Consider the following 26,262-nt stretch of genomic DNA (forward strand, 5'->3'; position numbering starts at 1 on the left):
AATGTATTTATGCTTTTATTCACAGCAGAGTTTTATATAAAAATTTTGAAGAAAATGACAGATTTTAAACTTTTTTTTTTAATAGATATTCACTCTCAGATCTTTGCTCATCTGTTGTTTCAGGCTCTGCTTATTATAATCTCTTCTACAAAGATAAATGTACTGTCTTTGATACCATCTCTCACTCACTCTTTTTTACTTATGTCCCCTGATTCTTGTATCTGAGTTAATACCTATAGTTTGCAACAAAGAATTTTTTTTTACATTTGCATTTTTTATTTTATTTTCATTTTCATTTTTTTATTGCATTTTAGGTTTTTGGGTACATGTGAAGAACATGCAAGATTGTTGCATAGGTATACACGTGGCAGTGTGATTTGCTGCATTCCTCCCCCTCACCTATGTCTGGCATTTCTCCCCACGCCATCCTCCCCCGACTACCCACCCCCTGCTGTCCATCCCCTATTTCCCTCCAACAGACCCCAGTGTGTGGTGCTCCCCTCCTTGTGTCCATGTGTTCTCATTGTTCAACACCTGCCTGTGAGTGAGAACATGCGGTGTTTGATTTTCTGCTCCTGTGTCAGTTTGCTGAGAATGATGGCTTCCAGGTTCAACCATGTCCCTACAAAGGACACGAACTCATCGTTTTTTATGGCTGCGTAATATTCCATGGTGTATATGTGCCACATTTTCCCTGTCCAGTCTATTATCGATGGGCATTTGGGTTTGTTCCAGGTCTTTGCTATTGTAAACTGTGCTGCTATGAACATACATGTGCATATGTCCTTATAGTAGAACGATTTAGAATCCTTTGGATATATACCCAGTAATGGGATTGCTGGGTCAAACGGAATTTCTATTTCTAGGTCCTTGAGGAATCGCCACACTGTCTTCCACAATGATTAAACTAATTTACCCTCAAACCAACAGTGTGAAATTGTTCCGATTTCTCCACATCCTCTCCAGCATCTGTTGTCTCCAGATTTTTTAATGATCGCCATTCTAACTGGCGTGAGATGGTATCTCAATGTAGTTTTGATTTGCATTTCTCTAATGACCAGTGATGATGTCACATTGTCTTTATTTGCAGATGACATGATTGTATATCTAGAAGACCCCATCATCTCAGCCCAAAGTCTCCTGAAACTCATAAGCAACTTTAGCAAAGTCTCAGGATACAAAATCAATGTGCAAAAATCACAAGCATTCCTATACACCAATAACAGACTTAAAGAGAGCCAAATCAAGAATGAACTGCCATTCACAATTGCTAAAAAGAGAATAAAATACCTAGGAATACAGCTAACAAGGAATATAAAGGACCTCTTCAAGGAGAACTACAAACCACTGCTCAATGAAATAAGAGAGGACACAAACAGATGGAGAAACATTCCATGTTCATGATTAGGAAGAATCAATATCGTGAAAATGGCCATACTGCCCAAAGTCATTTACAGATTCAAGGCTATACCCATGAAGCTACCAATGACCTTCTTCACAGAACTGGAAAAAAACACCTTAAAGTTGATATGGAACCAAAAGAGAGCCCGCATAGCCAAGTCAATTCTAAGCAAAAAGAACAAAGCAGGAGGCATCACACACTACCGGACTTCAAACTATACTACAAGGCTACAGTAATCAAAACAGCATGGTACTGGTACCAAAAGAGAGATATAGACCAATGGAACAGAACAGAGGCCTTGGAGGCAACACAACATATTTACAACCGTCCGATCTTTGACAAACCTGACAAAAACAAGCAATGGGGAAATGATTCCCTGTTTAATAAATGGTGTTGGGAAAACTGGCTAGCCACGTGCAGAAAGCAGAAACTGGACCCCTTCCTGGCACCTTACACTAAAATTAACTCCAGATGGATTAAAGACTTAAACATAAAACCTAACACCATAAAAACCCTAGAAGAAAATCTAGGCAAAACCATTCAGGACATAGGTGTAGGCAAGGACTTTATGACCAAAACACTGAAAACATTGGCAACAAAAGCCAAAATAGACAAATGGGACCTAATCAAACTCCACAGCTTCTGCACAGCAAAAGAAACAATCATTAGAGTGAATTGGTAACCAACAGAATGGCAACAAAGAAATTTTTTACACATGAAACATAGAGGGTTTGAGAAATTATTAAAATAAGCAGGCAATTAATTCCCGAGGCATTTACATTTAACAAAATACATATTATTAAAAATAATCACAAAAAAGTGATTATTCTTGTAACAACCAACACAAATAATAAATCCAGCTCACATTAATATAAATTTGTGTACTTATATATCTGTTTACATTTAAGATGGCCTCTAGATAGAAGAAGTGGGTGGTATCCTGAAGCCAGTTCATACAGCCTCACAGGAGCATATTTTATGTATCTCCTCCTAACTCCACGTTCAGCAATGTTACATTTGTTGCTTGAAACTGGCCATGGTTTGAGTATTTATACCACAGAAAGCTGCAAACAGCTTCAAATAGGCTTCAGAGAACAGGTGAACATTTACCAGCACAGCATTAGTGAAATTATGGGCCCAAACTAACAGCCCTATAAATATAATTTTCAGGTTTAATTCTACAGATTCCCAAGCCTAACTTTTGAAGGAAAATAGAAGTTAGTGCTAAAGATGTGTAACCAATTATAGTTATTCTTATAATTTTTGCCTCAGCATATATTTTGAGTACAAGTTTAACTTTCTCCTACCAGAAGCAGGGCTCTATCACCATGGACAAAGTTTCCACTTCTACACCACACACAAATGGGCCAAGCCTGGGAGCCAGAGATAAGAACTTAGAGGCATCTCTTCTGCCCAGTCCGCTGGGCTCCTGCTTTCCTGCCAGCTACTTTAAAGGAACCATTCAGGCATTTGCACAAAGTGCAATATATTCCTGCATATATCTTATACTGCTATTTCTCTCTCCCTTTGTATGTTTCTGATGGTTCTTCCCGACCCAGACAAATGAAAGAATGCCCTCCCTACTAATTGTACTCTCTTTATTCAGGATCTGTAAGCAAAGAATCTTTGAGCTTCTTTTCTATTGTGGTGCTGTATTGAATTTGTGCCTTCTATCTGAAGAACCAAGGGCTTCCCCAGATGCAGGAGAGAACACAAAGGCAGGCTCCCAGAGCCAGAGTGATGGTCAGGCAGGCATAAGCAGCACATGAGTTCAGGTAAGAGTCACAAGGACACCTGCCAGTATAAATAAGTTTCCCATGTGAGGGACCCCTCCCACCCCCGCCCTGCCACCCAATCACAGGTCCAACAAATAGGCATTAGGCCATCCACCAGGTTAAAAATGGTGGATGGTGGTATCCCAAGGAAGGTCCACTAAACACTAATGTTCAGTTTCCATATTTTCATTAGGGCAGAGTTGCTAGCTAATCTGGTATTGGAACCCCAATTTAAATGAGGGTTCCCAAAAATACTACTTTATTCTAACCATATTTTAAAGATGGAGGCTAAATGGTGTTTTCCTATTACTGGAACATAGAATATAACTACACTACACTAGAATATTTATTTACAGATATTTAAAGATGTCAATTTGGCTTACATACATACAACTGGTTTCATTCTGTCTTCTGTCATACAGACAAATGAAGGTAATATTTATTTATATGTACAAGTAGCTCCTATGTGCCAGAAAATATACAAAACATTCCATATGTCTGTGTGTGTATGTGTGTGTGTGTATGAATTATTTTAATCCTCAAAATAGCTGTCTGATATTGGAAAAATATGGTAATAAGAGTTTATTGTTAATACTATTCATTTAACGCATTTGAGAACTGCACTGCTTATTGTGAATCATGGTGTTTAAAATTCAATTATTAGAAATGTATCTGAAACAGTAATTTTTTAAAAGGATTGTTTTAAATATATTAGTGTGAGGATTTTGTTTTGTTCACTACATGTCTGCACCTAGAATAAAGAAAGTCAGATAATAGGAAATGAATATTCTTAATTATTCTTAATTAATCTGAATTTAAAATAAAAATCATACCCTCCATTTGAATGTTCATGTGAAGTTTTTTTTGTGGATTTCTATTTCTTATCTCAATGCTCTCAATATTCCTATGAATTATGCATTATCAAGTTCATTATATAGATGCAAAAACAAATTACTTTTCTTGCTGCATCTTTGTGTAGCTTCTTTTACCTTACTAATATTTATTCACTAACAACTGCTAACTAGATGAGGTCTCCAGCTTCACTACAATTTTCTTAGCCAGGATCAAATCAAAGAGTCCAGAATTTATAATTTCTACATTAAAAATTATAGAGTTTATAACAATTTTTTCACTACAAATTAGTCATAGTATCTGGGACAGGACAGATACAGGCTTGTTCATCTTATCTAACCTCATTAGTGAGACCTCTAATGTGATCTTGTTGTTTAAAAGTGTGTAGCACCTCCGCCTTTGCTTTCTCTTCTTCCTGCTCCAGCCATGTAAGACATGCCAGCTTCCCCTTTGCCTTCTGCCATGATTGTTAAGTTTCCTGAGTGTTCACTAAAATATATTATGGAAATTTGAAATTTGAAAAAGGAAGATATACTGATCACATTTATCCAGGAAAGCAGAACCAATAGGATGTGTATGTTTGTATGTGTCTGTATGTGTGTGCATAAAGATTTATTATAAGGACTTGTCTTATGAAATTACGGAAGCTGGTGAGTCAAAAATCTTCAGTGTGCAGTGTTGGCTGGCAGGATCGAGACCCAGGAATGTTAATGGTGCATCTGTGATCTGAAAATGCTGGCAAGCTGGAGAGCCAGAAGAGCCAATGGTGCTGTTAAATTGGAAGGCAGTTGATATGGTTTGCATTTGTGTCCCCACTCAAATCTCATGTTGAATTGTAATCTCCAGTGTTGGAGGAGGGGCCTGGCGGGAGGTGATTGGATCATGGGGGCAGACTTTCCCCTTGCTGTTCTTCTGATAGCGAGCGAGTTATCAGAAGTTATCAGATAGTGATCTGGTTGTTTAAAAGTGTGTACCACCTCCACCTTTGCTCTCCTTCCTGCTCCAGCCATGTAAGACATGCCAGCTTCCCCTTTGCCTTCTGCCATGATTCTTAAGTTTCCTGAGTCCTCCCCAGATGCAGAAGCCCATTTGGCCTGCAGAACCATGATCTTAGGTAGTTCTTTATAGCATCCTGAGAAGGGTCTAGTACAGCAGTCTTCTAGAGAATTTGCACTTGCTTGGGGAAACTGGTCTTATTGTTCTATTCTGGTCTTCAACTGATTGAATGAGTCCCACCCCACCCCATATTAGGGACAGCAATTTGCTTTACTTACTTGCTTTATTCTGAGAAAAGTTAGTCTTTTGCCCAAACACCCTCCATGTTGATACATAAAATTAACTGTCACTGAAGACAAAATATATTATCACAGGTCAATTGAGAAGGCTACATGTAGATAATTATAGTTAGATTTTATATTTATCTTAAACAGTCATTTGAAGGTAATTCAAATACAAACAGTCATACTTTGGATAATGCCTACATTTACAGGTATGAGGAGAGAACATATCAAAGGAGAAAAATGTATAATAAAGTATTAGGAAATCTACTGTTGTTAATATCAACCACTGTTCTCTTTTTTCTTTAACATTGTAGCTTGGTAATATTTTGTCAGTTGCTCCAAAATTGGTTAGCTGGTGTATATGAGGAGTGAGAGCACAGTGGCTCCCCCTTCCCTACTCTTCTATTGGGACGGTACTATCTCTTGCCACTTAGCAATAGTAACCAGAATGATACCTTGAGTATGAGGAGATATCTACAAGTCATTACAGTGTCCCATGCATATTGTATAATTAATTTAAAACATTCACCATTCTACATATCTTTTTTGCATTCCCTGAATTTTTTTCTGCCGTCCTCTATATTACAATAATATTTCTTCAAATTTAATCCTAGATTCTGAACACTTACCCTCCATTATGCCGTTTTCTTCATTTATTTAATTGTTCAGAGGCCATGTTACTCCAGTTAGCATATGTTTTACATGAGTTGCCTGTTTATCCCTTTAAAAGAAATGTCTTTTTCAAATCTTGATTAGTAACATTTGAAATGTTAAGAGTATCCATCATTGATTTTATTTTTTAATTATTAAATATTAATTATTTACTGTATTGGGAGCAAAGCAACATACTAGACAGCATTTTGATTGAAAATTACACACACCTCTATTTAAATAAGGTCTCTATGTATGTGTGAATTTTGATAAACAGCCTCAGTTTCTCTACCCAATCAGTAAATAACAAAGTAGTGGTATGGAAGTGGAAATTTAACCTAGGGTCCCAGGGTTTTGGGATATGCACTATGAAAAACTATTCATTTTAACTGTTGCGCCCTGAGTTCTTGTTTCAAAAAAGTTCCAGGAAGAATGTTCAGCCCTGGAAAAAAACAAAAACTAGTTGCAGCCAGAGATGCCTGAGTTGGAGATAAATTTTGGCAAACTCTCTTCATAACCATACTAAAATATCCACCCAGGGAGGAGCTTATTGCTATTTTCTATACACACAGTGTACATAGAAGCACGACTAATGACTGCACCTGTGCAGCCTTTACTCCATCTCCACATACAATGACTCAGCTAACCAGCCCAATAAAAGCACTGTTTGCACTGTTGTTGCCTAGGGAGGCACTGCTTTGGGAACTATCCTCAGTGTCCTTCTTACTTGTTGCAAGTCATATAATCCTCTTGTTAAATCCTCCTTGTTTGTGGCCATTTCCAAGTGGTTGGTCCTACTACTGTGTGAGTAACACAAACACACGTGTTTGTGTGTATGTATCTGAATATGACACCAGCTTTATGGTGTGGGACTGAAGAATATAGCTGTATATACAACGTTGTTATAGGACCTGGCACAGTGAACACTTTGGGAGACACAGTCTTCCATGGAACACATGTACTTCTCCACGCCTTGTTGGGTATGCCAAGAATGCAATGCCTTGACCATTTATTCTCTGGGCATTCTCTCAGGGTTGTGTTTACATTGGTCAACCTATCTGCAGGACAAAGAGCAGGCTTACTAACTGCTTGCTATAAAATGACAGAATCCTGAAGGTCAGTGCTCCTGTTCTTGAACACAAACCACTGTCTGTGCAAGCATCTATCTAGTCACATATATGTCCCCCTTATGTGACTTTGGGCACAGGGTGCTGACATACTTACAGATGCTTCTATGCTCCTGCTACTTGCTTTATCATAAGTAATAAAATGCTTTTGCTCTGTCCCACAAGCCTCAAGACTTCTGCTAGCATCCATAAAACAGTGAAAGGTTAATTGATTAATATTTATATAGAGTAAAATAAAATCCCTCAATAAATGTTAGGAGAAAACAATAATTGAAGTTGAAACAACAACCTTACATTAAAAATAAAATTCAACATTAATCAAGTCTCTTGACTTTGATTCAACATTAATCAAGTCTCTCGACTTTGCTAGATAAATCAACCAATACTGAAAGGCATTATAGAAATTCTCTTTATGAAATTTAAAAAATATATTTATAAATGTTCGCTTCTTTATACTTTATCTTTTAATGATGTAATTACTTTATGCAACTTACTATAAGCTTATTTTTCTCCATCTTTATAATGATTAATATTACTGGATTTCTCCCTCAGTTTCAGTTTTATTACTTTATTGAATATATTCATTTTCTCCCTTAGAGTTAGTATGTCTTCAGTTAGAGTTTTAGAATACCCTGGATTAAAAAAAAAATTAGTTCTAAGATCTGTAACAGACACTGAATTAGCATGTTAAGACAATGACCTAAAATCTGTACTTTAGCGATGATCAACATGGTTTTCATGAACAGTTTAGGGACTAATATCTTAACATAAGAAGTGCTTGAGTTTTTAAGTATACTTTTTTACAACCCAATGAAAACTTGTAAACATAAAAACTTTAGTTTTTGATTTAAGTGTCCCGTGATAACTCCAAGGCTGGAGTGCTTAGGAAGTAAACATTCATTTAAGAAGTATTTCATTTAGAAGTATTTCATTTAAGAAGTATTTCAGGCTGGTCATGGTGGCTCACGCCTGTAATCTCAGCACTTTGGGAGGCCAAGGCGGGCAGATCATGAGGTCAGCAGGTCGAGATCACCTGGCCAATATGGTGAAACACTGTCTCTACAAAAACACAGAAATTAGCAGGGCGTGGTGCTGTGTGCCTGGTAATCCCAGCTACTCGGGAGGTTGAGGCAGGAGAATTGCTTGAACCCAGGAGACAGAAGTTGCAGTGAGCCAAGACTGGCTGACAGAGACAGACTATGTCTCAAAAAAAAAAAAAAAAAAAGTACTTCATTTAAGCAATATTCATTTAAGAAGTATTAGGTAAATGTTATTTAAGTATTTCTTAAGTATTTCGTGAATACATGCCAGGCAAGGGGTCTGTGGTAAGCATGCTGAAGATTTTTCTCATTTCTCTCAATAGTTAAATAGCTTTTAGATTCAAAAGGATTTAGAGTGATTGAATATTTCATGGGGGAATTCAATTTTATGAAGATCTAGAATGCTTTATATATTATGAGAAGTCCTGAGAAATGAATGCTGTGTATTATGTATTCATTATTTTTTATGGCTTATTAGCCTTGATGTGTTTAGGGGCATTATTGTGCTATTTTTAAGAGCATGTGCTTTGGAGAAGCACCATTAGGTGCTAAGCTTGACTGCAATGGTAAATACGACAAACACTGACATAGGCCTCAAAACTATTTTCCAACCATTACAGGTCCCAATAGTCTTGGCCTTCTCTGTGTCCCACAGAACTAAATCTCTCTATTACATACTTTAGTACCAAAACATACTTCAGGGTTGTTTTCTCTTCTATGAATGTGCCTAACCACAATGCGAAATACAAAGTATATTCAATAAAAATTGACTAGTTGAATTGAATTAGGCTTGAGGTGCATTTTCAGCGAAAGGCATCCAATAAAGCTCAGCACTTTCTATTTTATGCCAGAAATACTCTGTGGCACTGGCTGAAAGAAAAGACAAAGTGGTGTATTTTCAGCTTGGATCACATATTTAAATGTTAGCGACAGTAATATTCTATATGTGGTTTTCCATATTTATTTCTCGGAATCATAAAAATAGGATATATTAACCCTGGACATTTCTCAGGGTTTGGCTATAGTTTTCTAAAGATGTTTTTAGAGAAGTATATGCTTTCTTGCTGTAACTCCTGTTTTGTGTTGAGCCCACACTAGTGCAACAATATTTCCCTCTGTATTTTACATTAATCAAGTTTACAAATTATTCACGGTTTTGGTACATGGAGTGTGTGTGTTGTGTGTGTGTGTGTGTGTGTGTGTGTGTGTGTGGTCTCTGTGGATCATGACAATGTTGTATGCATGCCTTAGCATTTTTATAATAGTTTCTTTAACAACTTACAAAATTTTCTATGTCAATATGAATATTAATAAATGTGATTTTTTAAATGATTCTATAATATTTCATCATACAATGTCACTATATAAACAGGCTCCAAATGTTATAAATTTCAGTTACCAATTTTGTCATCATAATAAAAGTGACCACCTAGGTAATGAATATTTGTGTTTCATATTTTTTTTCTGCTTGTACATTTCTTTCTTTTTATCGCTTATACATAACAACAATAATAAAATATAAATTCATAACCCCATGTTTGAGTAATGGATATGCTATTTGCAGGTAACAAAAAGCCACATTGTTATTCACTCTATTCCTCCAATTTCTGGGTCAAAAACCACAATTCATAGTGGAAGAGATTTTGGCATCCAGATGGGATGGCACCCAGGCCACAGAAAATGTTTTCTGACAACTTAGAGATTCACCTTTTGGAAATATAACATAACCGTTGCCTAGGAATCTGAAAACATGAGATGTTATTCTCAACGTAAAACAACTAAACTCAAAATGTTGCTTGTCACGTAGGAGAGAAAATGAAAATCAATTTCAACTCTCTGTATAAAAGGAGAGCAAAGAAATAACCATGCATGCTTCTGAAATTTTATCTTCTTATGAGGATTAGGGTAAAAAAGTATTTTTGAGGGTAACAACTAGTCTGTATTTATCTTGAATCTTTAAAATCAATTATTAACAAAGACTAGAAATAAAGAATTATATTGGCTCTAAGTATAGATGAATCATTCTTTATAAATACAATAAGAATATTGAAGCTATTTGTACACTAAGAAGGTAATCAACTTAAATGTAACTATGAATATCAATGTGTGTGTTAGCATATGAATTAAACAGCATTTAAACTTTCAGTGAAAAAAGATAGATAGACCTTCAAAGGGGATTTTACTGAATATTTGTGTAGCTTAACTATAAGTAAGTAAAAATAACTGAATCATAGAGTACATTGAATTTTAAAGATGGGAAAATTTTTAAGAATGAAATAATTTAGTTCATTTGCTTCACCAGTATGAAAACTGAATTTTAAAAAAATGAGTCAATTTCACTGAAGCTTAAACAATTTAAAAAGAGTAAAATCTTCCTCTGCTTAAATGAATGATAATTAAAATAACCTTTGAGACAATTTGTTGAGTGAAAGCTGAATGAGAATCATTGGCAACATAGACGTTATAAAAATCACAGGTCAGGAAGAGTACTGCTTTTCTTTTAGGCCTATATGGAGAATGTATCTAGCAAGTAAATATATGTAAGGCATAAGAGTTTACCTGCATTTCTAATATGATAAAGTTAAGTGAAATGTGAAGATTTCAGAGGGCAGCCATAAATGTTATTGTAAATAGAGTTAGAATACAGATTAGGAACAATTTAGCCAGTTAGAAAAGCTAATGGAAAGGTCAAGCTACTCACAAAGCATGAGGATTTCAATTTTCCTGACATTTCCTCTAAGGATGTGAAGTTCACAATCTCCAAAGGACTATTTAAGTTCTATCTCATAAAACTGGAAGACTTTCTTTTTTCACAGTCAATGGCCAACTAATAAGACAAGTGATTAGAGAGAAAGCAGTCCTAAGAAACAGAGCAAACATAATAAAATTACTTGGCATTCTTAAATTGGAAAGTATACTAATTTAATCACATCTAGATAGTTTGATGAATAAAAATATTGGAGCCTCAAGGGGATCTACTGAATATCAGAATATTAGATTAATTAAATATAATGAATAATAGAAAGCAAATTAAAACATCAGACTGAAGCTACAGGGGGCAAATTCCAGTTATTTATTTGGTGTCTTGATCAGGTTATTTAATTTTTTGGAGTTAAAATTTTCATATTTTATAAGATAAAATAAATATATATTCATTTTGAGATTCTTAGGGCACTAAAGTAATGGCATATATAAAAGTTCTTATATAGTTAATACATATTTATAAATTTTTAAAAGCATAGTCTAAAAATAGGTTGTACAACACTGCATGTGATTTGGATAAACAACTGAAAATTAAATACATAATGGAAACAAAATAAATATATTACTTTCATGCTTATATATGTAAAATGATGAGAACAGAGAATTGATATGGTTTTGCTGTGTTTCTACCCAAATCTCATCTTTAATTTAGCTTCCATAATCTCTATGTGTTGTGGGAGGGACCTGGTGGAATGTAGTTGAATCATTGAGGTGGGTCTTTCCCACACTGTTCCCATGATAGTGAATAAGTCTCCTGGAATCTGATGATTTTATAACCGGCAGTTCCCCTGCACACATTCTCTTGCCTGCTGCCATGTTAGATGTGCCTTTGTTCCTCCTTTGCCAACCACCATGATTGTGAGGCGTAAAATCAGGTTGTACAATATTGCATGTAATTTGGATACATAATTGAAAATTACATAAAGGAAACAAAATAAATATATATTCCCCAGCCACGTGGAACTGTGAGTCCATTAAACCTCTTCCCTTTATAAATTACCCAGTCTCTGGTATGTCATTATTAACAGCATGGGAACAGACTAATAGAAGAATTTTTCTTATATAATCAGAATCAAATGCTTAATCTTAGATATGTGAATAATAAAACCAAAAACCTTCTTATCTTTTTTTAAATGATGTCTTTACCACACAATTTTATTTTTATAATTTGAATAGATAAATTAGCACATTGTATAGTATTTTTGCAAAATGTCTTCATTTTGCCTTTAATAAGTCCCAGTCTTTCTTAAGCAATAAGAACATTGGAATGAAGATAAGAATAAAGTAGAATTGCAATGTTCCTTTATATTTCCACAAAAGAAGAATAATTTGCATTTATAGCCAATTATATTTTCATTAAAATATGTTGAGAAGAGTTGAATAACGTCTTGCCTCTGACATATGGAAGTACAACATCCCAGGCCAAAAGAACTGCATTTTAAAAAGTTGTTTCTGGAATGTCCGCTTTCCAACAATTAACTTGATTCCAGTTAGAAATACTTGCTTATTTCTCTCCCAATTAATAATTATTGGCCTTGTATTATTTGCATATCCCAGGTGTTGAAAAATCGAAATGATATATTTTACTCAGGAGGAAAATATTAAAAATAATTCCTTTGTTAGTAAGTTTTGCTGATGTTATTCTTTCTAGATCTCACACATTTTTCATGCTAGAATAGCTCTGACATTGTTTCTTACTATTAAGTTTAATATCACTCTCTCATTCACTAAATCCATTGTTTATCTGTAATACTTTATGCTTCTATATTTTTGGCTTTATATAGGAAACCAGGGAAGATATAAATGTTCCACATAAAAATCAAATTCATGTATGATGCCATCACTGAAATACCAGAAATGGTTGCTTGGAAGCTGTAAATGCCATACAAATATTCTTATGGCAATCAGGCTAGAAATGGGGAAAGAGTGAAAGGCTTCCTCAGTTTGTAACTCTCTTAATTCAGAATTGCAACCACCCTGTGTGTTTGCAGAGAAAATAGTGAGTTAGTAAGCTGCTTCATTTTAGTACTTGAGAACATGTGGAGAAAGGGAATACTGGACATTTGGAAGAGCTCACAATAGTGTTGCAGAAACTCCATTTTAGACTGAGAACTGCTCTTACACATAATTTGTCCTGAAAGTTTGATGGGAAAATCTTAGAGTTCTTTCATCAGGATGCTGCTACAGGTAATAAAAGCTGCAAAACAGAATGCCAAGCAACACTCTTGAAGGTAAGATATAGTATTTTAAAGGCTCTTGGACCATTTATAGGTTATTTGGTGAATGTGAATATATCATATATTACTACACTTCTATGTATGCGATCACTTAATTTTAAAAATACTGTACTTACTTGCTCCTTATTTTGTTGTATATGTCAATTTCAAAATATACCACATGAATGTACTCTGTTTTGGCTACAGAAAAGGGGAAAAATATTTTTCAACCAAGCTGGTAAATAATAAATGTTTAAAATGTTTATCACAAAGGACATCTTTTACATTTAGAATACTACTCTGCCATCTAGAGGAAAACCAAGAATCTAACACCCAATGGGGGAAAAATTAAACTAGAAAGAATTCTTTATACTTAGAATGTAAAATTATGGGAAGTAAATAATGTAAAGGGCCAGGCATGGTGGCTCACGCCTGTAATCCCAACACTTTGGGAGGCTGAGGAGGCCGATCACGAGGTCAGCAGTTCGAGACCAGCCTTGCCAGCATGGTGAAACCCCATCTCTACTAAAATTACAACAAATTAGCTGGGCACAGTGATGCGTGCCTGTAGTCCCAGCTACTCGGAGGGCTGAGGCAGGACAATTGCCTGAATCTGGGAGGCAGATGTTGCAGTGAGCACAGATCGCACTACTGCACTCCAGCCTGGGCAACAGAGTGAGACTCCGTCTCCAAAAAAAAAAAAAAAAGTGTAAAGGCATCATCGACATTAAGAATTTTTACTAACCTTGTTAATGTAGATCATAGAAGTAATAGCAATAAAAAGATAATATTTACAAAAATAAATTGACACACATGTGTTTAGCAGCGAAACAAGTAAAATGTGAATATATTGACCTTTTCTTCTTTTTGTTATACAGATGATATCTAATCTTCAAATATATTATATCTGAAAATTATTTGCTCTCTTTGTTTCATTAATAAAATTATTTGGCTGCAAGTCCATGTGTTGGAATGCAGTATCTAACTGCTGATGCATTTTTCTTTTTAGATGATTGACCTTTACGTTCAATGCCATAAATATATTAAAACTTACTGGCACTCTCTACACCTCCTCGCATATATAACAAGAGCAAAAAGTACTGACTGTGCATTCACAGATCACTTTCATAGAATGTTTAATTTTTAAAAAATATTTCTAATTCAGTATTGCTTTTTCTTAAGGAAGTAAAAGAGGTATTGCTTAAATAATTTTTCTTGGAATAGCAGTATGCTGATATATATTTTTATATAAAAATATCTATATATTGATATATATAATCAAGAAATAGAATGTTACATATCATGTAATATACAATATATTATATTATATATAATTATATAATATATAATGAAGAAATAGAAGTCTATTTCTCTCGCTCTCTATATATACACGTAGTATAAAATCTATATATAGAGGGAGGGGGGACTACATAACAATATATAGATTTTAATGCATCACTAACATTTGTAATTGTTGTCATTGCTATTTCTTGCCTATGTTCAGCTTAGCACAGTCCCTTTGTGTACAATCTACAATTTTGGGCACAAATATAAAGGAAGGTGCATGAAAAGTCATTTTTCATTATTTTGAGTGAATTTCTGTTAAAGAACAAGAAAACACTCAGTAGCTTGTACTGAACTCCTGCTGTCTTTTAAAAGATCTTCATGCAAATTGGCGTTTTTATATTGGTTATCTTGTGAAAAGAAACTAATTCAGTGAAGGTCAATTTATCTCAAAGCAACTGTGAAAAGTGTAGTTTGTTGAATTCATCTATTACTTCGTTGAATGGTAAAATAAACTGCAATTCAGTTCAGGTGAAATACAAACTCTTAAAATGATCACTACTCTTGAATAAAGTAAAATATGTACTGTTCAAAATAATTAGATAATGGGATCTACTTAGTCATCAAATAAATGACTTTTTGGAAACTTTTAGCAAGAAAGAATATATTAATGTTCTTTGATTCTTCTCACATAAAGAAATACGTAGGCCAGGAGCAGTGGCTCACGCCTGTAATCCCAGCACTTTGGGATGCTTTGCAGGTAGGATCATCTGACGTCAGGAGTTTGAGATCATCCTAGACATGTTGAAACCCTGTCTCTATAAAAATACATAAATTAGCCAGGCATGGTGGCACCTGCCTGTAATCCCAGCTACTCGGGAGGCTGAGGCAGGAGAATTGCTTGAACCTGGGAGGCAGATGTTGCAGTGAGCTGAGATTGTGCCACTGCACTCTAGCCTGGGTGACAGAGTGAGACTCAGTCTCAAAAAAAAAAGAAAAGAAAAAGAAAAATGTGCTCTTTATTTTCTATTAGCATCTCAGTACAGTTTCACTGTCTCCTTTGAATTATTAACACTTAATATCTAAAATAATCTCTTCCATCTTTTTAAAAAGGCTCTTTAAATGTAAAACAGAATACAGATGCAAGTAAACTGTAAACAGCAGTCACATAGCTTAATAAATTATTATAAATTTTAATAAGATAAAAACTACAAAATCAAGGAAATATAACTAAGCCACAAATGGCAGAAGCTCCTAATTGGCTCAGATTTAGTCTCAAAACCACCCTTTCCCTCAAGATTAGCCAGTATCCTGACTCTTATATTAGTCATTTCCTTTCATAAGTTTATCCTCCAGGTGTGGTTCCCAAATTACAGTTTAGTCTTGCCAACTTTATTTTAATTTTGTTTCAGTCTTTTTTATTCTATGGATTCCCTTCTGTCCTTTTTGTTTCCTTGTAACTTATTTTTTGAAAATCATGTGGTGTTTGACCTTAAGGGTTTTCTGCAGTCTGGATTTTGCTGATTGCATACTCATTTCAGGATGTTTTCTCTCATCTATACTTTTGCAAATTGCCAATTGGCCCCAGAGTTTTCATCAGACTCATTTTCAATTCCTTTGGCAAGACTATAGGTATTGTCTTGTTTTATCAAGAAGCATGTCTTGTGGTATTATCAGTGGTTGACTTTAAATGACTAAATCAATTGCTGCCTAGTGAGTACCAAAATAGCAATAGTAAAATTAAAGGTAAAAACATGGTTACACTACTGCCTGAGCCCACTTGGACCGCTATAACAAATAAGCACAAACTGGAAATTTATTTTTCATACTTCTGGAGGCTGGAATGTCCACAGCCAAAGCAGAATCAGTGTCTGGCCAGGGCTCAATTTCTGGCTCATAGACAGTGTCTTGTTTCTGTGTTGTTACATGGTGAAGGGAAAAGGAGTGTCTCTCAGACCTCTTCCAAGGGCCTTAATCTTATTCACCAGGGATCCAACCTATTACTTCTCATTTCTCAAAGGCCCTGTCTCCTGATACCACCCAGTATGGGAGTGGGGATTTCAAAATAGGGATTTTGGGGAGATACAAGTACTCAGACCATAGCAACTACTATTTGGTTTCACAGTAATATAACTCCTTTGGAAGGACAAGATAAATCTTTTCCCTTTATATCTTGTTTTAAGGATAATGATTTACTTCCCTATCATTTCCCTAAAATTGACTAATTATTATTATTCAGTTATGACTTTAAGCATATTTGATGAATTTAAATTAGTCTTACATGTTACCACTTTTGGAGTTCAAGTTGACACCTGAGTCCTTTCAACATAACCTTTAACAATCTAAAGGCATGTCTATTACTGGTACAAAGATTATTTATCTCAATTTTTATTGTTTATATATATAATATGTCTGTAATCTAATAAATTTATATACATATACATGCCATGAATATAAATCATCCACATTCAATAGATATCAACAGAAGAAGATACATAAAGGACCCAAATGTTGGAATTACTAGGAAAAAAGTACTTATAAATAACTTTGCATTATGAAGAATCTAGTGGAAAAGGTATCAAATATACATGACCATATATAGAATGTTATAATGCACAGAAATGGAAACTATAAAACAGATTAATGAAAATGCATGCACGTTCACACACAAACACACACACACATGTACACATATGTGTAAGGAATGAGACTGTCCTCAATGGGTTATCAGCAAATTGAACACAGCAGAGAAAATAATCATTGGATTTGAAGACAATTAGGTCAAAGTTATTCCAACTGAATTTTTTTTTTAAGTTGGAAAAAGAAACAGAACAAATATATAACTGATCTCAAAGAAATGAAAGCTTATTTCCACACAAAAATCTGCTCATGAGGCCGGGCATGGAAGCTTATGCCTGTAATACTAGCACTTTGGGAGGCCCATCACCTCAGGTCAGGAGTTTGAAACCAGCCTGACCAAATGGTGAAACCCGGTCTCTACTAAAAATACAAAATTAGCTGGGTGTGGTGGTGCATACCTGTAATCCCAGCTACTCAGGAGGCATTAATCTTATTCACAAGGGGCCCAACCTATTACTTCTCATTTCCTAGAATCGCCTAAACCTGGGAGGCGGAAGCTGCATTGAGCCAAGATCACGCCATAGCACTCCACCCTGGGCAACAAGAGCAAAACTCCATTTCAAAAAATAAAATTTGTTCATGAATGTTCATTACAAACTTTATTTGTAATATCCCAGAACTGGAGACAGTGTGATGGGGTTCAGGATGTGTTACACCAAAATATGGTACCTGGGCATTTGAAAAACAGCAGATGCAGAAAGTTTACTTTCACCTTCCTGTTGCTCTTCTCTCCTCAAGCAAGTCATAAAATCATTATTTAAGAAGCACTTTCCTTATGCCTGGAGAAAAAGGAACATCCATATCCTAGAAGACACAGAGACGCCAAGAAGAATCTGAATATACAGGCCTTACAAAATTCCCAGAACTTAGTTAATGACCATTAGATCAGATTCCCATTGTACAGTCATACTTCTACATGACTGTCTGCCCTTCATTAAACTTAGAAGAAAAATGCACGGGGTTTTCTGTTTCTTTGGATCTTCATTTTTGAAAGCAGCTTTGTTACATAACAAGTATTAAATAAATTTGTATATTTTTCTCTCATTAATTTGTCTTTTGTAATAGAGACCACAGCCATAAACCTTTAGTTGAATTAGAAAATATTATTTTTTCTCCCCTAAAAACACAAATATCCTTCAATCAATAAATTGTTAAACTGTAGCATATCTATTCAATATCCATCTAATTTAGTAACACCCAGAAATACGTAGTAACAAACTATTAATACATGTAACACCATGGATGGATCTCAAGAACATTATTCTGGGCGAACAAAAGTCAATCTTAAAAAGCTGTGTGGCTTCATTTATATGACAATTTCAAAATAAGAAAATTAGAGATATGGAAAACATATTAGTGATTGATATGGATTAAGAAAAGGGTAGGAGTCAACTTTAAAAGAATAGCACTAAAGTATTGCCTGTCAATTTCCAATTTTTAAAATTTATTTTTGATAGCACTTCATATATATATATATATTACTTTTTATTATTACTCCCACATTTTTGTGCATTCATATTTCTTTATTTCATCAATATATTTTAATATACTGTGCTGTACTTGTCACAGATTTTTTAGATTGAAATTTAATTCACTTGTTTTTCTTTTTATTTGAGAAGTAAAGTTTATGAATTTTCCTCGGTGGGTTTTTTCTAGATTGATTACACAGATTCTAGTATGTTGGACTATCTTTATTGCTATTTTCAATATGTTTTGCAATTATATATACTTGTGTCTCCCTCAGGCAGAAACATAGTATAATGGTATGTTTTCTTTTTGCCACATAAATGGGGGCTGTTTTTTCAGCTGTGTTTAATTTCTAATTTTATTGCATTTTGCTCCAATATTTTATATAATTTTCATTTTTATAATTTATAGAATTATTTTAATAAGATGCGGTCAATAACAATATTATTTTTAATTTAGTTAAAAAGTTTATTCCCTAATAATATATGGAGGAGTTTAATATATGAGACAGTGTGTATGTATGAATATATATAAATATAATGTGTGTATACACTTTATATATATATATACACCCACAAACACACACTCTCTCTCTCTAGATAAAAAGAGTATAAAATATTTTGTGAACCCCAGAACTATTAGGAGTGATATTACTCCATTAATAATGAATGTTATATAGCATTTCTTTCTATACATATGTTAAATGTTATATGTCCATTATGCTGATAGTTGGTGAGCTTTCAGTTTGAGGCTATGATGAACAGAGCTGGTAACAGCAGCTAACTAAAGGCCATGAAGTGAACATATTTATGCATTTCTGCTGGGTTTAAACCTAAAAATGGAAATTCTGTATCATAGGGTATTCAGATGTTCATCTTCAACAGATGCTGGCAAAAACTTTTTCAAGGTGGTTGTAAGATATTCTCTTTCAACCAATATTCTGTGACTTTTCTGGCTGCTAAATGGTTTTCCCAGTATTTTGTATTTAATTTAAACAATTTTAACAATGATAGTAGGCAATATATTGCCTCCTGTGAATGCTTGTTCTTTTGACTGTTTCTACTAGAATAATCTTTTTGAAATTGATTTATAATAAATCTCTATTTCTATATTTACTAATATTTATAGTAATCTTTATATGTTATTGATAATAATACTTCCTTAAATATCTTTATTGTGAATATATTTTCTCATATTTTGGATACATGATTTCTTAAATGTAATGAAGTCTAATTTACCAGTTACCAACTTTTTAAGTGCCCTCAGTGTCCTATAAAAAGCTGTATGCCTTTCTCCAAAGACATACAAACATCCTCTTATGTATTCTTCTCAAAACTTTCTAGATTGCCCTTGTATATTCAGCTCTAAAATTAATATGGATTGATTATGTTTATCCTTACAATTAAGGATCAAGAGAAAATTATTTTCCACGCAGTTTTCCAATCCACTTGACATTATTTAGTAACAAAATCAGCCTTTCACCACTGTATCTATAAGATTCTACTTCTGGATGTAATATGCTTTTTAAAACATTAATAGACTTTATTGCTTAGAACTGTTTCAGGTTTGTAGGAAAAAATGAATGGAAACTACAGTAAGCTGCTATGTACTCCTTTCACCCAACACTCCTTCCATACAGTTTCCCTTATTATCAATATCTTGAAATATTGTGGTACATTTCTTACAATTGATGAAAAAATATTGATACATTATTATTAGCTAAATTCCATAGTTTCCATTAGGCTTCACTCTTTGTATTGTACAAGCTATGGGATTTGACAAAATCATAATGGCAGGTAACCACCATTATAGTACCATACCCACCTATTTATCCCTCCCTCCCTTCCCACCAACCACTGAAAACCACAGATCTTATTTTTATTTTCTTTTCCAGAATGACATACTTAGAATCGGTCTAGTATGTGTGCTTTTCAGATTAGCTACTTTTATTTAATATCTGGCAATATTTATATGAGTAACCCACATGTCTTTTTGTGATTGATACCTCATTTCTTTTTATGACTGAATAATATTCCATTGCAAAGATTACCACTCCATTTATTCATTCACCTACTACATTATATCTTGGTTGCTTCCAAATTGTGGCAATTAAGAAAAAAAATGCTATAACCATTTATGTGCAAGTTTTTGCGTGAACATATATTTTAAGTAAACCTTCATACCAAGGAGTATAATTACTAAATCTTATCATAAGATGAGGTTTAGTGTTGTAAGAAACTGCAAATTGTCTTCCAAAGTGGCTGTACCATTTTAGTTTTCCACCAATAATAAATGACAGCTTCTTTTGCTCCATGTTCTTTTGTCTAGCTGTATTAGGATTTTAAATCTCCTAAATTATAAGATTGGAAATTAATCAAGTTATATGTTTTCTGGAAAAAAACACTCACAATCTATTTTAATGATGTAAATAATAGACTGGGGTACAGGAAATGACATTTTGTATGGCAAAAGTTAGCATTGGCCTTCAGTCCTGCTCTGGTTCAAAGCCAAATGATACAGCATTTCTAGTGTTAAAACTCTATAAATTATCTGCTTTTGAGTTGCTTTACAAACACTGAGCTAGATTTTCCTTTTCACAGATGCTGGCACTAGCCTGTGCCCTAAATGTCCATACGTGAAACAACCCCTTTCACTACTCCTGCAGAAAATCAAAGACATCTGGCCTTACATCTCAATATGAGGACCCGGAACAGTTTAAATTGAGGCCATGAAGCAGCTGGGATAGTCTCTCCTGTGTAGCTCTCTGGAGCATCTAATTACTTGTCTGTGATATTTGTAACCTCTTCAAAACAGTCTGCATAATCATTTGGATAAACATTTAAAATATTCTAAATTTATTCATATTCTAATAAATAATTAGAGCTACCACTAAATCTACAATATACATTTACTGGCACATAAAATAAATTGGAAGGTGTGATTGCTTATATATTCCTCTGAATAATATGAAAGGACCACTTAGAAACTATAGCACTTCACACCTATGGTTAACTTTCCATAACTTAAAGAGTACCTTAAAGAGTTTTCACATGGGATTTAAACATACCTGGATATATGCATTAAATATAATAAATACAGGTATTGTGTTTAAGTATTTTATAGGATATTTTTGGATATTCATGTTTAAAAACTATTAGTTACATTTGAAGTAAAATTCACTCTATACAGCTATTAAAAATGTATTAAAAAATAAAGTATGTACAACTAGTTTCCTTTTTTAAAGCAGAATTAGAAGAAAATAATGTGCAATTCTGCCTATACTGATGGATGACATTAATGAAATAGTGCTTTTATTGTATTATTCTCAGTATCTGCAACTTCACTATAGAATAAAGAGAAAGTGCCCCATCTTTTGTCATAGGGATGACAACTTGCACTTTGGCAAATAATGACTAATATAACTTTGTACAAATATTTTTCACCATAACCCTTTTCCTCAAAGTCACTGGGATTTAAAGTAATCATTTATTGTGTTTTCATAATGTCACCTTTTAAGGAGGTCAAAATCGATAGGTATAATTTGAAGGGCAGTGCACCCCCAAACATCTAAATATCCCCTGCACATATCATACTAACTGATATCTCACTAATAAGGGTTCATTCCATTGGGATGGAGTTTTAAGAAATTTAAATATTCAAAATATCCAAAGTAGAGGTAAATTTAAAAATTTAAAAGCTCACAGGAAGTCTCTGTTTTTATCAATGGCTACCTGATCAGGCAGGAACTAGAGAAAGACTAGGTGAAAACAAGATAGAGAGAGAGGGATAAGAAACAGCAGAAGCACTCACTTTCCATAGGGTCAGGAGAGGGTGCCAGAGCTCCACTGCTTATACTTTACATATATACAACAGCCAATCTAGTATACATACTCATGAGTATGAGAGTATAGCACAATTTTGCCCACCTACCTCTTAACATTGATAAAGCATGACTTCCTTTAAATTATTATCTTTTCAGATTTAAGTGTTTTGGTTTTATTTTGAAGTATTCTTTCCCAAAAGCAGATATTAATTCCATGGCACTTAATATGTAAAAAAGCTTAATGCACAATGGCCAAGGGCATTGGAAATACAGCAGATCTAGATTTCATTTCTGGCTCCATCAAATGCAATGTGTGATATCATATTGACTTCAATTTCTTGGTTTCCAAATAGAAAAAATAAAAACAATAATAACATGTCAAATTGTTTAGAACTAATGTTTACAGTTTATGCATATAACATTATTTCTCACACTTAAACATTTGATAACATTTTAAATATTACAATAGTTTTATACACTATGAAATATTTATAATAGTTTTTCTCCTTCAACTTTATTATAAAGATTTAATTAAATAAGCTATGAATAATGATGTCTAGTAAAATATAAGATGCATATAAATGGGGTAAGTTTGTGTGCTAAATTAATACTACTGTTCTTTCATTAACTTAGGAGAATGAGACAATTAGACTATTTTATTATTAGATGTTATTTGTTTTGTAAAATATTGTAGGACAGTGCTTCTGTGAAGAACAGACATAATCTCTGCATTTATGAAAAAACTATAGTAGGCAGCAGTAATAAGCTTTTGGGTTTGTTTTTGTCCTGTGCCTTTATTACCTTTAGGACATGCTTCCTCAGTGCTCGAACTCCAAACTGCATTAGTGTTAGTGCATGGATTTGAGTTTGTCTTTCTATATTTAGGTAAATGTGGCTCTGTCTCTATATTACAATACAACAGATAAGTTTATGTGTATGCTTTTGAAATTATTCACAAAAATTGATTATTCCATCCTTTAAATTCTGTAAGTTTCAATATATTTCCTTTTGCAATTTGGTCCATGATTCTTTTAAATAAACTTTTGCATAATTATAGCAACAGAAATGCTATGAATTTTATAGAGCATGCCATGACATTGTCTTTTCTTTTCTTTTTTCTTTTTAATAAACAAGTTCACATTTTACTACACAGGCTAGAGTGCAGTGGCTGCGATCATAACTCACTGCAGCTTCCTAGATCTCCTGTGCTCAAGTGATCCTCTCATCTCCATTTAATGGGTAGCTGGGACTAAGGGCAAGCGCTAGCACTCCCAGCTAATTTTTCATTTTTATTTTTTGTTGAGACAAGGGCTTTACCTTGTTGCCCAAACTGATCTTGAGCTCCTGGGCTTAAGGAATCTGCCTGCCTCCATCTCCCAAATGGCTGGAATTACAGGTGCAAACCACTGCACCTGGCTCATGCCATGGTCTTTTAAAAATCATTTGGCTGCATTGTCTGCACTAGAGTAAAAACATATATGTAAAAGTCTTAAGCTGCTATAAACCAAGAAGAACACAGTGCCTTTGAAGATATTTAATCAAAGGTCAAAAATAAGAAATGTCGAATGAAAGAATAATTTATAATAATTTTTTTAATGTAAAATAGCTTTTATAATATTTATTGTGGTTTTGATAGTTTTAAAGATTACAATCTTGTGGTTATAATTATCAATAATTACCTACCTTGGGTATGCTAGGCAAATTTTATGAAATTCATTTTGTCTAAAATTCTTTACTGAAAACTAATTTGTTGAAAAAAATAAGGAACTTAGGAATTACCCAGTAATCTTAGTTAACACTACTGAAAAATGGTCATATGGCATGGCTGCAATAGTCATAACTGTTTTCAAAAACTCAGTTATTTTCTAGATGGAACTGTGACCTTAGATATAATTTCAGATCTACATTAGCCAAAATATTTCAAAATTGGGTAAGGACATATTCCTATGTTTCTTTTTTTTTTTAAATATATATTTTATTGCACTTTAAGTTCTGGGGTACATGTGCAGATCATGCAGGTACATACATGGCAATGTGGTTTGCTGCCTCCATGCCCTTGTCACCTATATCTGGAATTTTCCCCATGTTATCCCACCCCAATCTCCCTACACCATGCAGTCCCTCCTCTATTCCCTGCCAACAGACCCCAGCATGTGTTGTTCCCCCTCTGTGTCCACGTGTTATCATTGTTCAACACCCGCCTATGAGTGAGAACATGCAGTGTTTGATTTTCTGTTCTTGTGTCAGTTTGCTGAGAATAATGGTTTCCAGGTTCATCCATGTCCCTACAAAGGACATGTACTCATCACTTTTTATGGCTGCATAGTATTCCATGGTGTATATGTGCCACATTATCCTTGTCCAGTCTATCATCGATGGGCATTTGGGTTGGTTCCAAGTCTTTGCTATTGTAAACAGTGCCACCATGAACACACACGTGCATATGTCTTTATAATAGAACTATTTATAATCCTTTGGATATATACCCAGTAATGGGATTGCTGGGTCAAATGGAATTTCTGTTTCTAGGTCCTTGAGGAATCGCCACACTGTCTTCCACAATGGTTAAACTAATTTACACTCCCACCAACAGTGTAAAAGTGTTCCTATTTCTCCACAATCTCTCCAGCATCTGTTGTCTCCAGATTTTTTAATGATTGCCATTCTAACTGGTGTGAGATGGTATCTCAAGGTGGTTTTGATTTGCATTTCTCTAATGACCGGTGATGATGAGCATTTTTCATATGTTTGTTGACTTTATATATGTCTTCTTTTGAAAAGTGTCTGTTCATATCCATTGCCCACTTTTGAATGGGGTTTTTTTTTCCTCTAAATCTGTTTTAGTTCTTTGTAGATTCTGGGCTAAAGACTTAAACATAAGACCTACCACCATAAAAACCCTAGAAGAAAGCCTAGGCAAAACCATTCAGGACGTAGGCATAGGCAAGGATTTCATGACTAAAACACCAAAAGCATTGGCAACAAAAGCCAAAATAGACAAATGGGATCTAATTAAACTCTGGAGCTTCAGTACAGCAAAAGAAACAATCATTAGAGTGAACCAGCAACCAACAGAATGGGAAAAAAATTTTGCAGTCTACCCATCAGACATATTCCTACATTTCTATGACAGGCATTTAAATAGGCCATTTGCCTACATTATTAAACATTATTGAGTTCAGAGAATATACTAGAGTTAAAGGCTAGAATTCATAGTTTTAGAAATCAAGTATGCATTGTAGCAGGGAGAATTATTTCTGCCTCTGATATGTGACCAATAAATCACAAGACAGCACCCATCTTCAGATGAAATAGAATATTTGGCCACAGTCATTTTGATATCACTCTTACTAAATTGTCATCACATCAGCCCTGTCAAGTACTTAATTACAGAATTGCTTTTACTAGGAAATACATACAGTTGATATTTTCCACCTTATTCATCTCAAACCTTACCACCTTTTAAGGAAACTCTTAATATCTACATTTGTATTATTTTGTATAATTTAATTTTGATTTTCTTAATTAGAAAAAATTTAAAGCATATTCTAGAACTGTTAGAACTGAATTTTGAGTATAAATCAAAGCAATCTGTTTTGGAGAGCAATTTGGTAGTATTTTGAATTTTGCTATCAGACTACATAAAATTTCACACACATACACACACATACACTAATACATGAACAAATGTTTTTACATTCCCTTTGCCTGATCAATAATGAACCATTTTGTTATGAAGATGCATACCCTCTTTTATGTGGAAGAAAGTTTCTTCTATTATTTAACTGATGATTATTCTCATTTTTATCTTCAATTCTTCTATATTTCGTAATTCATGTATATCAGACCTACTTCCATTCTCTAGCTTGCTTCTCTTGTCACTGATCTTCTAAATTTAAGAAAATATCTTTACCTCAATTTCTCTACTGTTTAATCTTATAG

Source organism: Cebus imitator, unplaced genomic scaffold, assembly GCF_001604975.1.
Source record: "Cebus imitator isolate Cc_AM_T3 unplaced genomic scaffold, Cebus_imitator-1.0 Scaffold301, whole genome shotgun sequence".
Taxonomy (NCBI): Eukaryota; Metazoa; Chordata; class Mammalia; order Primates; family Cebidae; genus Cebus; species Cebus imitator.